The sequence below is a fragment of the Pteropus alecto genome, unplaced genomic scaffold, assembly GCF_000325575.1.
Source record: "Pteropus alecto unplaced genomic scaffold, ASM32557v1 scaffold88, whole genome shotgun sequence".
NCBI lineage: Eukaryota > Metazoa > Chordata > Mammalia > Chiroptera > Pteropodidae > Pteropus > Pteropus alecto.
Window position 1 is genome coordinate 7944551 of NW_006494611.1, and position 6381 is coordinate 7950931.

A 6381-nucleotide genomic window follows, 5' to 3' on the forward strand; every position below is an offset into this window, starting at 1 on the left:
TCGCAGGCCGTGCACACCACTTTGCAGCAGCCTCTGAGGAAGAACAAGGACAAGAAGAATTAATGCACACCCACTTACATGTCAAGAGTGGACTTTAGACTTTCATGTGTTAAGTTGCTTGAATTACACCTTGTGACCCTTGTCCAGTAACATGGTGTGAGAATGGACTGGCAGCCGGTACAGACTCCAGTGTTTACAGCCTTGCTCTTTTCCCCGTCCCCACTCCCAGGCTACCCTGGGCCTGGCAGACCACCCTTCTCTATGCAAACACGTCAAAGCCATGAATTTTGGAATCCAAAACTGATGAGGTTTATTTTTTTTTCAGAGCCAGTGACTGGTCTTCCATTTACAGCGTCACTATTCCTTGGTGGAATCAGTTATGTGCCGCTCTAGCGAAGGCCCTTGCCCGCGATGTTCGGCCTAGTTATTCGGCGTCAAGATGGCAACTCTTTCGGTGTCTTGGTGTAGCCGCATGGTCTGGTGCACATGCTGCAAAATTTGCCCAATTCCCTTTTGTGTGTTAATTTTTCTAATCTAGAGCCTAATTTCAATAATAACTTTTAAAACACTTCTAAATTTTTATTTTGGCACGAGCGTAAAAACAAATAATATCCTCTCCCATTATTTTTATAAGTAACACAGATTCCCTGATTTTTAAAAACTAAAACTATCTCTAAGCCTTTCTTATGTATAAAGTATCCCTATAATATATAGGGAGAAGTGGGTAATAAACATCTTGTAATGACAGTGTTTGGAATTTCTTTACAGATGAAAGTGGAACATGAACAACCATATCCAGTATTTTCACTGTGAATGTAAATGGAACAGCAGCCCAAAGCCATTTTCTGTGTGCCCCGGCGGTGCTACCTATCAACAGGGACATGTGTGTTAAGTGTTTGACTCCATTAAAGACCCCAAACCAATCCTGAGAATGCCAGATGCCCAGAGTGCTTGTCTGGGAAGAGGTTTTTATCTCAAGGCCCTTGTTTCCTTTTTCCTGGCTGAGTCACAATGCAAAAGATGAAGGTATCTGATATATGTGGCCAGTTTAAGAAAAAACTACCAGCAAAGGAGCTTTCCTTCATTCAGCTGCATTCTTAAAGAAACAAATTTTAAGGAAGTACCAGAAGCATTGATTCTGCTACGTTCCTGTTGGTTTACAAACCATTAAAAGGATCAGGGTTGAAAATATGGCCTGATAAAATGAGAGGCAGAAATGAATAGACTAAAGAAAGGATTCCATTAATGTTGATAAAGCTCTGTGCAGGATACAGACTCCCATAGTAAAGCTCTACCTCGAGGAGCTCAGGTTAGTGCACTCTCTGGCCAGGAACCTTAGGAAACTGCACTGATTGATTTTGGATTGGTAGTTCTTCATGTCCTCCATCTTCCCCCCTCATCGCCTGCTGTACCGATTTGCCGGACCAAGTCCTGGTTTCCTCCTGCTCTTCTGAGATGGTGTTCCATTTATGGGGGGGTGGAGGGGTGAGTTGTGTGTGCTCATGGAGGCACAGCCAGAAAAAGGCAGCCTTTGCATGTGAGGGGCTCTGCTTACCAGGAGCAGAGCAGGTTTTATGTTCTAAGTGAAAATTTTCCCAGTTATGGCACAACCACGTGGTTATGGCACAACCACGGCTGGATCTAGATTTTGAGGGATAGAAACTTGAACTTTTCCTGAAATTTCAAGAAAACAAACACGAATACTCAGTTAGGTATGGGGCCTTGGGAGAGGCCTTGAGGATTAGGCTTCCTTGGCTTCCCAGTAAATCCACCTCTGGTTGTGACTTATAACTGATGCTTCACCATGGGTATCCAAACAGGCAAACCAGCATACCTAAGATAGACATGGACTGTATTTCTGAGGATGAGGCTCCATGACTCAGTGGGTTTACTAGTTATATAAGAAATGAGGATGCCTGCTTCACGGGCCCATCTGGGGACTCCTGGTGGCAGATTCTGCCACCCATCCACCTGCTGGTTGCCCCCAGGGCACACTGGAAGGCTGGAATTGTGGCTGGTTACCTGCCTGCAGGATATCTCTGTGGAGACCTGTCGTTGTTGCATTTTCTGGGGTCTTAGCTGCCTCCGCAGGTCCCATCAGCTTTAGTGAACCTCACTGCACCTCCCTGTGCTATTTGTGTTTGGAATTTTGTCATCTTTAGCTGAGACCCAATTAATCCTTGGTGCATAAAGTGAGCTTAAAACTTGCCATTAACAAGCTACCCATCATGGAATGTGACCCCTGCCTGCAGAGTCTGATTTGCCCCCTCCTTTTATTTGTCATTATCATCTCTTGGCTTTACTGCTGTCAGTAGGATCATGATGGCATTTACTGTCATGTCTTTCATGAACCAAGTTGATTTGGGGTGGAATTGCCACATAATTTATTGTCCAAACTGAGCTGGCTCATGCCAATTCAACAGGCATAAGCCAGAACTGTCTCAGGCTAACCAGGAGGTATGGTCACTCCAATTAGGGGTAACCTGAGCTTAAGTGGTTTGTAATGGTGCAGAGTGACTGCATATGTGTTTGTATGTCTATATGTGGGTTCCCTGTTAAGTGGGGCTTATATTATTGGATAAGAGGCCCCAAGGGAAGTGTGGCTTGCTAGTCTGTTACGTTAACACGCTTTTCTAAAACTGCTTTGCATGTTAATTCATTTACTCCTTCATTCATTGACTGTTTTTGTTCCTTTCCTTTCACTTTGTACTTTTTTCCCATTAAATTTTGCATTTATTTTGAAAAAAAAAAAAGAATTTCTTTGTGGCCTGGTAAAAATATAATTGTATAGTTGACATAATATTATATTTATTTCAAGTGTATGTCAACTATACTTTAATAAAAACAAAATAAATTTAATTAAAATATTATGTAAAGACAATATATTGACAGAAATAGGCCAAATAATTATTTAAAAATACAACCGTAAATACTTCATATGTGTTTGAAAATAATTTATATTATCTTTTTGGCATATATATAATTATTATAAATAATTATATAAACATTATTAAAAACAAAATTATTAGTATAATTATTAAGGACAAGCCAGAGCATAGAAGTAGACAAATATTAAGTACACAATTTATATATTCTGTAAATTTTTATATGATTAAAATATCATAAATATTTATATAATTATATATAATTGTCATAGACACATTTTTATATCATTGCAATCTATCTCTTAAATCTACCACAGTGTTGTATTGGCTAAAAGATAGACTTGTGGAATAATAATAATAAATATAGAGCTCAGAGATAGACTCACACATGTATGGTTAACTAATTTTCACCAAGGGTGCTAAGGTAATTCAATGGAAAAAGGACAGTCATTTACACAAATAGGGCCGGACGTATTGGACATTTCTATGGAAAAAAATTCTCAAATTCCCCTTGCACTATAAAAGAATTAATTAACTTAAAATGTGTGGTAAACGTAAATATAAAATTTAAAATTATAAGATTTTAGAAGAAAATCTTTGTGACCTTGGAGTAAACAAAAATTTCTTAGCTAGAACACAGAAATTATCAACCATAACTTTTTTTCAATTAGATAAATATGAGGGTTAGGGTTAGGGTTAAAATATAGCATGGGGAATATAGACAGTAGCATTGTGATAACTATGTAAATATCAGATGGGTACTGGATTTATCGGGGTGATCACTTTGTAAGTTTTATAAATTCTAATCACTATGTTGTACATCTGAAACTAATATACTCTATTGTATACTAACTGTGATTGAAAAATAAAAAAAAATTAATGCAATAAGTTGGAAATCAAGTCTATAGGCTATTTATCCTGTGATGTTTCACTAACACTTTTAACCTAGCAAAAGTTAAGTAATTTTTAGGATATGCCAGTATGAAATTGGAAAAGAAATTTAATAACAATAGAATTAAATTGTGAAAGTTTATATCTGTAAGTACATATAAAATATTAATCTGTATGTAAATACAGTATATAAAGTATCTATTCATCAAATGTTTTCAACATCTTTTTTACAGGATTGCATTAAATGTGTAAAGCAATTCAGAGAAAACTGATGTCTTTAAAATGTCAAATGTTACAATCTATGAACACAAATCTATGAATTATAAATCCATGAAGGTCTTTGATTTATTTTCAACATTTTGTAATTTTCAGGATAGAAGTCTTCTATATATGTTATTAAATTTATACCTCAGAATTTCATTTTATCTGGAGCAATTATATATAATATTGTGTTTTTAATTTTGTTTTCCACTTGTTTGTTTTTAGTATATAAAACTGTACTTGATTTTTATTGTTGCTCATGAATCCTAACGTTAAACTCATTTAATAGTTCTAGAATTTTTTTGAAAATTCCTTCACCTTTTCAATGTAGACAATCATATCATATGCAAATAGAGATAATTTTATTGTTTTCTTTCCAATCTGCATACCTTTTATTTCTTTTTCACACCTTATTACACTGACTAGAACTTCCAGTTTAATAGGTGTACTGAGAGTAGGCATCTTTACCTTATTCCAGATCTTAGAGAAAAATATTCAGCCTTTCACCTTTTAGGTATGATGACAGCCAGAAATTTTGATAAATGCTTTTTGTCAAATTGAGATAATTCTGCTCTGTTACTAACATGCTTAGAGTTTTTATTATGATTTAATGTTGGATTTTGTAAAAGGCCTTTTCTGTGTCAAATGATATAGTCATTTAATTTTTCTTTTTTAACTTGTCGATATAATGGATTAAATTGATTAATTTTCAAATGTCGAACCAGTCTTCCATACCTGGAATAAATTCCACTTGGTTATGATGTATAATTCTTTTTATACATTGCTGGATTAAATTTTCTAACATTTTGTTGACAACTTTCATATCTAAGTTTATGAGCAGTATTTGTCTGTAGATTTCTTTTTTCTTCTCTTTTTTTTTTATTTTGTACTGTCCTCATTTGGCTTTGATATCATGTTAATGCTAGCCTTATAGAATGTGTTGAAAACATTCTCTCTTCTTTTATAATCTAGAGGAGATTGTATAAAATTAATACTAACTCTTTAAGTGTTTGGTAGAATTCTTCAGTGAAACATTCGGGTTTGGTTTCTTTTTGGAGAGGTTTTAAATTACAAATTCGATTTTCTTAAAGGTGATAGGACTATTTAGGTTGACTTGTATTTATTCAACTTTATTAGTTTGTGGTTTTTAAGGAATTTGTCCAGTTCTTCTAAATTGAATTTATGAGTGCAAAATTATTTGTAGCATTCTCTTATTATCTTTTTAGTAGCTACTGGTTCTGTAGTGATGTCTTGTTTCATCCTTAATATTGGTAATTTATGTCTTTGCTAATTTTCTTGTCAGTCTTATAGTAGAGCTCTATCAATTTTATTGTTTTTTTTTTTCCCAAAGACTCAGCTTTTGGTTTCATTGATTTTCTCTTTTGTTTTCCTGTTTTCAATTGCATTGATTTATATTTGTATCTTTATTATTTTCTTCCTTCTTCTGCTTTGGGTATATTTTGCTATTCCCTTTCTAATTTTTTGAGGTAGGAACTTAGATTATTGATTTGAGCCTTTAACTGCATCTCATATATTTTGATATGTGTATTTTTATTTTTCTTTAGTTCTACGCATTTTTAAAATTTCTTTTGTGACTTCTCCCTTGTCCCATGAAATATTTAGGCTATTTCCAAGTATAGAAATTCTCCGTTGTCCTTCCGTAATTGATTTTTTGTTTGATCCCATTATGTTCAGAGAACATACTCTAAAAATTACAAGTATTTTAAATTTGTTGAATTTTGTTTTATGGCCCAGGATATGGTCTGTCTTGGTAAATATTCAATGGTGTTTGGGAAAAAAAATGTGTATGCTGCTATTATCAAGTCAACACATATTCTAGGGTAACTACTAAGTTTAAATGGTATGAGGTAAATGTATGCATAAGGCCAGGTCTCTATCCTTGAGTTACTAATAAGTGTGTCTATATATATCACATCACATCAGCTCCAAGCTGATGGAGAAAGGAAGGTTTCTGTGGTGAGACGCCTAGTTGGAAGGATGCATGAGGGGCCAGTGTGAGAATGAAATGGCAGGTACCAACTTTATTGCAGAGAGTGCACTTCTATTGCAGAGAATGCGCTTCTGCTTCTACTCCCCAGGGGACTGCATGGGCTCCACACATATCAGAGTACAATAGTGATATTCAGCCACACATGTATGATACAAGAAACTGAATTACGTTTACATATATTAGGCACAAGCACCCTACTACACTAATGTAGCATTCTAAATCCAGGGTCCTATTCCTTGCCGTGAGCCTGGAGCACAGCCAGACATGGGACCAGCCAGGCCTGGGACACACAATATATATATATATATGATGGTAATAGTCAGAGATTTTTAA